Genomic DNA, 9,491 nt, shown 5'->3' with positions numbered 1-9,491 from the left:
TTATATAGATACAGGGTACAGGAGCCCCCTCTCCGTTAAATAGACACAGGGTACAGGAGTCCCCTCTCCGTTTTATAGACACAGGGTACAGGAGCCCCCCCTCTGTTAAATAGACACAGGGTACAGGAGCCCCCTCACCGTTAAATAGACACAGGGAACAGGAGCCCCCTCTCTGCTAAATAGACACAGGGTACAGAAGCCTCCTCTCCATTAAATAGACACAGGGTACAGGAGCCCCCTCTCTGTTAAATAGACATAGGGTACAGGAACCCCCTCACTGCTAAATAGACACAGGGTACAGGAGCCCCCTCTCCGTTAAATAGACACAGGGTACTGGAGCCCCCTCTTCGTTATATAGACACAGTGTACAGGAGCCCCCTCTCTGTTAAATAGACAAAAGGTACAGGAGACCCCTCTCTGCTAAATAGACACAACGTACTGAACCCCACTCACTGCTAAATAGACACAGGGTACAGGAGCCCCCTCTCTGTTAAATTGACACAGGGTACAGGAGCCCCCTCTCTGCTAAATAGACACAGGGTGCAGGAGCCCCCTCTCTGTTAAATAGACACAGGGTACAGGAGCCCCCTCTTCGTTAAATAGACACAGGGTACAGGAGTCCCCTCTCCGTTATATAGACACAGGGTACAGGAGCCCCCTCTCCGTAATATAGATACAGGGTACAGGAGCCCCCTCTCTGTTAAATAGACACAGGGTACAGGAGCCCCCTCACCGTTAAATAGACACAGGGTACAGGAGCCCCCTCTCTGTTAAATAGACACAGGGTACAGGAGACCCCTCTCTGCTAAATAGTCACAGGGTACAGGAACCCCCTCACTGCTAAATAGACTCAGGGTACAGGAGCCCCCTCTCTGTTAAACTGACACAGGGTACAGGAGCCCCCTCTCCGTTATATAGACACATTGTACAGGAGCCCCCTCTCCGTTATATAGATACAGGGTACAGGAGCCCCCTCTCTGTTAAATAGACACAGGGTACAGGAGCCCCCTCACCGTTAAATAGACACAGGGTACAGGAGCCCCCTCTCTGCTAAATAGACACAGGGTACCGAAGCCCCCTCTCCATTAAATAGACACAGGTACTGGAGCCCCCTCTCCGTTATACAGATACAGGGAACAGGAGCCCCCTCTCTGTTAAATAGATACAGGGTACAGGAGCACCCTCTCTGTTAAATAGACACAGGGTACAGGAGACCCCTCTCTGCTAAGTAGACACATGGTACAGGAGCCCCCTCTCTGTTAAATAGACACAGAGTACAGGAGTCCCTTCTCCGTTATATAGATACAGGGTACCGGAGCCCCCTCTCTGTTAAATAGACAGCGGGTACAGGAGCCCCCTCTTCGTTAAATAGACACAGGGTACAGGAGCCCCCTCTCTGCTAAATAGACACAGGGTACAGAAGCCCCCTCTCCATTGAATAGACACAGGTACAGGAGCCCCCTCTCTGCTAAATAGTCACAGGGTACAGGAGCCCCCTCTTCGTTAAATTGACACAGGGTACAGGCGCCCCCTCTTCGTTATGTAGACACAGTGTACAGGAGCCCCCTCTCCGTTAAATAGACACAGGGTACAGGAGCCCCCTCTCTGCTAAATAGACACATGGTACAGGAGCCCCCTCTCCCTTAAATAGACACAGGGTACAGGAGCCCCCTCTCTGTTAAATAGACACCGGGTACAGGAGACCCCTCTCTGCTAAATAGACACAGGGTACCGGAGCCCCCTCACTGCTAAATAGACACAGGGTACAGGAGCCCCCTCTCCGTTAATTTGACACAGGGTACAGGAGCCCCGTCTCTTCTAAATAGACACAGGGTACAGGAGCCCCCTCTCTGTTAAATAGACACAGGGTACAGGAGCCCCCTCTCTGCTAAATAGACACAGGGTACAGGAGCCCCCTCTCTGTTAAATAGACACAGGGTACAGGAGCCCCCTCTCTGTTATATAGATACAGGGTACAGGAGCCCCCTCTCTGTTAAATAGACACAGGGTACAGGAGCCCCCTCACCGTTAAATAGACACAGGGTGCAGGAGCCCCTTCTCTGCTAAATAGACACAGGGTACAGAAGCCCCCTCTCCATTAAATAGACACAGGTACAGGAGCCCCCTCTCCGTTATACAGATACAGGGTACAGGAGCCCCCTCTCTGTTAAATAGACACAGGGTACAGGAGACCCCTCTCTGCTAAATAGACACAGGGTACAGGAGCCCCCTCTCTGCTAAATAGACACCGGGTACAGGAGCCCCCTCTCTGTTAAATAGACACAGGGTACAGGAGCCCCCTCTCTGCTAAATAGACACAGGGTGCAGGAGCCCCCTCTCTGTTAAATAGACACAGGGCACAGGAGCCCCCTCTCTGTTAAATAGACACAGGGTACAGGAGCCCCCTCTCTGTTAAATAGGCACAGGGTACAGGAGCCCCCTCTTTATTAAATAGACACAGGGTACAGGAGCCCTCTCTTTGTTACATAGACACAGGGCACAGGAGCCCTCTCTTTGTTACATAGACACAGGGCACAGGAGCCCCCTCTCTGTTAAATAGACTCAGGGTACAGGAGCCCCCTCTTTGTTACATAGACACAGGGCACAGGAGCCCCCTCTCTGTTAAATAGACACAGGGTACAGGAGCCCCCTCTTTGTTAAATAGACACAGGGTACAGGAGCCCCCTCTTCATTCAATAGACACAGGGTACAGGAGCCCCCTCTTCGTTATATAGACAGAGTGTACAGGAGCCCCCTCTCTGTTAAATAGACACAGGGTACAGGTGCCCCCTCACTGCTAAATAGACACAGTGTACAGGAGCCCCCTCTCCGTTAAATAGACACAGGGTACAGGAGCCCCCTCTCTGCTAAATAGACACAGGGTCCAGGAGACCCCTCTCTGCTAAATAGACACAGGGTACAGGAGCCCCCTCACTGCTAAATAGACACAGGGTACAGGAGCCCCCTTTCCGTTAAATTGACACAAGGTACAGGTGTCCCCTCTCCGTTATATAGATACAGGGTACAGGAGCCCCCTCTCTGTTAAATAGACACAGGGTACAGGAGCCCCCTCTCTGCTAAATAGACACAGGGTACAGAAGCCCCTTCTCCATTAAATAGACACAGGTACAGGAGCCCCCTCTCTGTTAAATAGACACAGGGTACAGGAGCCCCCTCTTCGTTAAATTGACACAGGGTACAGGCGCCCCCTCTTCGTTATGTAGACACAGTGTACAGGAGCCCCCTTTCTGTTAAATAGACACAGGGTACAGGTGCCCCCTCACTTCTAAATAGACACAGTGTACAGGAGCCCCCTCTCCGTTAAATAGACACAGGGTACAGGAGCCCCCTCTTCGTTATATAGACACAGTGTGCAGGAGCCCCCTCTCTGTTAAATAGACACAGGGTACAGGAGACCCCTCTCTGCTAAATAGACACAGGGTACTGGAGCCCCGTCACTGCTAAATAGACACAGGGTACAGGAGCCCCCTCTCCGTTAATGTGACACAGGGTACAGGAGCCCCCTCTCTGCTAAATAGACACCGGGTACAGGAGCCCCCTCTCTGTTAAATAGACACAGGGTACAGGAGCCCCCTCTCTGCTAAATAGACACAGGGTGCAGGAGCCCCCTCTCTGTTAAATAGACACAGGGCACAGGAGCCCCCTCTCTGTTAAATAGACACAGGGTACAGGAGCCCCCTCTCTGTTAAATAGGCACAGGGTACAGGAGCCCCCTCTTTATTAAATAGACACAGGGTACAGGAGCCCTCTCTTTGTTACATAGACACAGGGCACAGGAGCCCTCTCTTTGTTACATAGACACAGGGCACAGGAGCCCCCTCTCTGTTAAATAGACTCAGGGTACAGGAGCCCCCTCTTTGTTACATAGACACAGGGCACAGGAGCCCCCTCTCTGTTAAATAGACACAGGATACAGGAGCCCCCTCTTTGTTAAATAGACACAGGGTACAGGAGTCCCCTCTCCGTTATATAGACACAGTGTACAGGAGCCCCCTCTCTGTTAAATAGACACAGGGTACAGGAGCCCCCTCTCCGTTATGTAGACACGGGGTACAGGATCCCCCTCTCTGTTAAATAGACACAGGGTACAGGAGCCCCTTCTCCGTTATATAGATACAGGGTACAGGAGCACCCTCTCTGCTAAATAGACACAGGGTACAGTAGCCCCCTCTCCGTTAAATAGATACAGGGTACAGGAGTCCCTTCTCCGTTAAATAGACACGGTACAGGAGCCCCCTCTCCGTTATATAGACACGGGGTACAGGAGCCCCTTAGTGTGTTATGTACAGAGTACTGGGTGTACATCTACGATATATGGTAAAACCGAGCCCCACTTCAATAGTGTTCAGTATTGAGGGGTTAAAAGACTGGATTCACACTGGGTGTTAGACTGAAGAGGAGAGTAAATATTGCAAGTATTTTTAGAAATGGAGACTGTTCCAAGGGCATTGCATTGAAATATTGCAGAATACATCCCCATTTATTCGATACATAAATAAACAAATCCAGTAAGAAACACTGAGAGCGAGCTGCTCTCACATACACACTGTATCACTAGAAGCTGCAACTGTTACACATCAGCAAGTGAATACTTTATTGAAAGGCTGGGAAAGGGACATTCCGACAGTTTCAGACCATCTGCACAGTGAGACAAAAAACACTCAAGTAAAAAATATATCTCATATATACAAAGTGGATTTATACATGCTTATATATACATTTAATAAATACTCCAGATAATGGTGATTGGAAAGACAGCATCTCCGATCACTCACACCTCAGCCCCTCGCTCTGCACCGAGACCGGACCCACCCCTCACTCTGCACCGAGACCAGATCCCACCCTTCACTCCGCAGCGAGGACGGATCACGCCCCTCACTCTGCAACGAGACCGGTTTCCATTCCTCACTCTGCAATGAGATTGAATCCCGTCCCTCATCCACAGCGAGACCGGATCCCGCCCTCACTCTGCACCGAGACCAGATCCCACCCCTCACTCCAACAGCGAGACCGGATCCCGCCCTCACTCTGCACCAAGACCGGATCCCGGCCTCACTCTGCACAGTGACCGGATCCCGCCCTCACTCTGCAGCACGACCGGATCCCGCCCTCACTCTGCACCGAGACCGGATCCCGCCCTCACTCTGCAGCACGACCGGATCCCGCCCTCACTCTGCACCGAGACCGGATCCCGCCCTCACTCTGCACCGAGACCGGATCCCGCCCTCACTCTGCAGCACGACCGGATCCCGCCCTCACTCTGCAGCACGACCGGATCCCGCCCTCACTCTGCACCGAGACCGGATCCCGCCCTCACTCTGCACCAAGACCGGATTTCCTCACTCACTCTGTAGTGAGACGGGAGCCATTCCCTACTCTGCACAGTGACCGGATCCCGCCCTCACTCTGCATCGAGACCAGATCCGCCCTCACTCTGCACCGAGACCGGATCCCGCCCTCACTCTGCACCGAGACCGGATCCCGCCCTCACTCTGCAGCACGACCGGATCCTGCCCTCACTCTGCACCGAGACCGGATCCCGCCCTCACTCTGCACCAAGACCGGATTCCCTCACTCACTCTGTAGTGAGACGGGAGCCATTCCCTACTCTGCACAGTGACCGGATCCCGCCCTCACTCTGCATCGAGACCGGATCCCGCCCTCACTCTGCAGCACAACCGAATCCGCCCTCACTCTGCAACACGACCGGATCCGCCCTCACTCTGCACCTAGACCGGATCCCGCCCTCACTCTGCACCTAGACTGGATCCCGCCCTCACTCTGCACCGAGACCGGATCCTGCCCTCACTCTGCAGCACGACCGGATCCCGCCCTCACTCTGCAGCACGACCGAATCCCGCCCTCACTCTGCACAGTGACCGGATCCTGCCCTCACTCTGCACCGAGACTGGATCCCGCCCTCACTCTGCACCGAGACTGGATCCCGCCCTCACTCTGCAGCACGACCGGATCCCGCCCTCACTCTGCACCGAGACCGGATCCGCCCTCACTCTACACCGAGACCGGATCCCGCCCTCACTCTGCAGCACGACCGGATCCCGTCCTCACTCTGCACCGAGACCGGATCCGCCCTCACTCTGCACCGAGACCAGATCCGCCCTCACTCTGAAGCACGACCGGATCCCGTCCTCACTCTGCACCGAGACCGGATCCGCCCTCACTCTGCACCGAGACCGGATCCCGCCCTCACTCTGCACCGAGTCTGGATGCACCCTCACTCTGCACCGAGACCGGATCCCGCCCTCACTCTACACCGAGACCGGATCCGCCCTCAATCTGCACCGAGCCGGATCCGCCCTCACTCTGCAGCACGACCGGATCCTGCCCTCAGTCTGCAGCACGACCGGATCCCGTCCTCACTCTGCACCGAGACCGGATCCGCCCTCACTCTGCACCGAGACCAGATCCGCCCTCACTCTGCACCGAGACCAGATCCGCCCTCACTCTGAAGCACGACCGGATCCCGTCCTCACTCTGCACCGAGACCGGATCCGCCCTCACTCTGCACCGAGACCGGATCCCGCCCTCACTCTGCACCGAGTCTGGATGCACCCTCACTCTGCACCGAGACCGGATCCCGCCCTCACTCTACACCGAGACCGGATCCGCCCTCAATCTGCACCGAGACCGGATCCGCCCTCACTCTGCAGCACGACCGGATCCTGCCCTCACTCTGCAGCACGACCGGATCCGCCCTCACTCTGCACCTAGACCGGATCCCGCCCTCACTCTGCAGCACGACCGGATCCGCCCTCACTCTGCACCGAGACCGGATCCCGCCCTCACTCTGCACCGAGTCTGGATGCGCCCTCACTCTGCACCGAGACCGGATCCCGCCCTCACTCTGCACCGAGACCGGATCCGCCCTCAATCTGCACCGAGACCGGATCAGCCCTCACTCTGCAGCACGATCGGATCCTGCCCTCACTCTGCAGCACGACCGGATCCGCCCTCACTCTGCACCTAGACCGGATCCGCCCTCACTCTGCACCGAGACCGGATCCCGCCCTCACTCTGCAGCACGACCGGATCCCGCCCTCACTCGGCGGTGTGACCGGATCCGCCCTCACTCTGCACCGAGACCGGATCCCGCCCTCACTCTGCAGCACGACCGGATCCCGCCCTCACTCGGCAGTGTGACCGGATCCGCCCTCACTCTGCACCGAGACCGGATCCCGCCCTCACTCTGCAGCACGACCGGATCCCGCCCTCACTCGGCAGTGTGACCGGATCCGCCCTCACTCTGCACCGAGACCGGATCCCGCCCTCACTCTGCAGCACGACCGGATCCTGCCCTCACTCTGCAGCACGACCGGATCCCGTCCTCACTCTGCACCGAGACCGGATCCGCCCTCACTCTGCACCGAGACCAGATCCGCCCTCACTCTGAAGCACGACCGGATCCCGTCCTCACTCTGCACCGAGACCGGATCCGCCCTCACTCTGCACCGAGACCGGATCCCGCCCTCACTCTGCACCGAGTCTGGATGCACCCTCACTCTGCACCGAGACCGGATCCCGCCCTCACTCTACACCGAGACCGGATCCGCCCTCAATCTGCACCGAGACCGGATCCGCCCTCACTCTGCAGCACGACCGGATCCTGCCCTCACTCTGCAGCACGACCGGATCCGCCCTCACTCTGCACCTAGACCGGATCCCGCCCTCACTCTGCAGCACGACCGGATCCGCCCTCACTCTGCACCGAGACCGGATCCCGCCCTCACTCTGCACCGAGTCTGGATGTGCCCTCACTCTGCACCGAGACCGGATCCCGCCCTCACTCTGCACCGAGACCGGATCCGCCCTCAATCTGCACCGAGACCGGATCCGCCCTCACTCTGCAGCACGACCGGATCCTGCCCTCACTCGGCAGCACGACCGGATCCGCCCTCACTCTGCACCTAGACCGGATCCGCCCTCACTCTGCACCGAGACCGGATCCCGCCCTCACTCTGCAGCACGACCGGATCCCGCCCTCACTCGGCAGTGTGACCGGATCCGCCCTCACTCTGCACCGAGACCGGATCCCGCCCTCACTCTACAGCACGACCGGATCCCGCCCTCACTCGGCAGTGTGACCGGATCCGCCCTCACTCTGCACCGAGACCGGATCCCGCCCTCACTCTGCAGCACGACCGGATCCCGCCCTCACTCGGCAGTGTGACCGGATCCGCCCTCACTCTGCACCGAGACCGGATCCCGCCCTCACTCTGCAGCACGACCGGATCCCGCCCTCACTCGGCAGTGTGACCGGATCCCGCCCTCACTCGGCAGTGTGACTGTACCAGTGTCAAAAGGAAGTTATATGTAAAACAGATGGTGAAACACAATCTATGATAATTTCTGATGAATAAAGCGTTTTTTTCACAGCAATGTCTTTTTTTGTTCTCTATATCCCTCATGCGAGTTATCTTCCATGCCTTTTTAAGGCAATTGCCCATCCAATTTCATTGGAATTCCAACAGCCAAAGAATTCTTGGGAAGAAAGAAGGCGGTCTGAGACTGGGATGTCTGCGTAGAGATCAGAATGTTATCAGTGTGGTGATATACTGCGAGAAGTAAGATCTTATTATTTCTGTCTGAACACCTTTATAAAGGAACACAGGTTCTAAAATCTGAAACATATATCAAAACTAGGAAGGGGATTTCCAGCTTTATAAGAGACTGAATAAATACTGCAGGAGAATCTCCAATTGGTTGTAAGGGATTCTGATGCCAGACAACTTTAAGATAACATTATCCTGGCTTTCTGAGGGCAATTCACAATTTTTATTGGTTGGCACTTGGACGAGCATTTGACCTCAGTTCAGCACTGTTTTGTTCTCGGGATTTGGACATCACACTGGCATGGGCACATTTGTTGCCCATCCCCAGTACTGAGAGGAGGGGGTGCTAGACCTTCACCTTGAACTTCTTGTAGTGATACTATTCCAGTGTTCCGGTCCATAGTGTTAAGGAATTCTAAGATATTGACCTGGTGACAAAGAGAGAACAGTGATAGCTGTCAAAATCGGGAAGATGTATGACTTGGGTGGGAAAACATAGACGTGGTGGTGTTTCCACAACGTTGCTTCTCTTGTCCTTCTGAATGGTAGATGTCAGAGGGGAAGGAGGTACTGCCAGAGCAACCTTGGTGAGTTGTAGTACATCCTGCAGATGGTACACACTGTGTAGTACTGTGTAGTACATCCTGCAGATGGTACACACTGTGTAGTACTGTGTAGTACATCCTGCAGATGGTACACACTGTGTAGTACTGTGTAGTACATCCTGCAGATGGTACACACTGTGTAGTACTGTGTAGTACATCCTGCAGATGGTACACACTGTGTTGTACTTCCTGCAGATGGTACACACTGTGCAGTACTGTTGTAGTACATCCTGCAGATGGTACACACTGTGTAGTACTGTGTAGTACATCCTGCAGATGGTACACACTGTGTAGT

The 9,491-nt window shown here is 55.1% G+C and overlaps 1 protein-coding gene across 1 annotated transcript in view; it reads right to left on the bottom strand.

The window, feature by feature from the left end:
- Positions 1-4,489: 4,489 nt before the first annotated feature.
- The window catches only part of LOC137351809 (lipoprotein lipase-like), a 47,930-nt gene continuing 42,928 nt past the window's right edge, over positions 4,490-9,491 (bottom strand). The window contains exon 10 of the mRNA XM_068016663.1: positions 4,490-8,556. The gene's annotated coding sequence lies outside the window, so the exon portion shown is untranslated. The remainder of the gene's footprint in view (positions 8,557-9,491) is intronic.

This window comes from Heterodontus francisci, chromosome 36 (assembly GCF_036365525.1).
Source record: "Heterodontus francisci isolate sHetFra1 chromosome 36, sHetFra1.hap1, whole genome shotgun sequence".
NCBI classification, from domain to species: domain Eukaryota; kingdom Metazoa; phylum Chordata; class Chondrichthyes; order Heterodontiformes; family Heterodontidae; genus Heterodontus; species Heterodontus francisci.
Note: the sequence above shows the minus strand (reverse complement) of the source record. Positions and strands in the feature narration are given on the sequence as shown.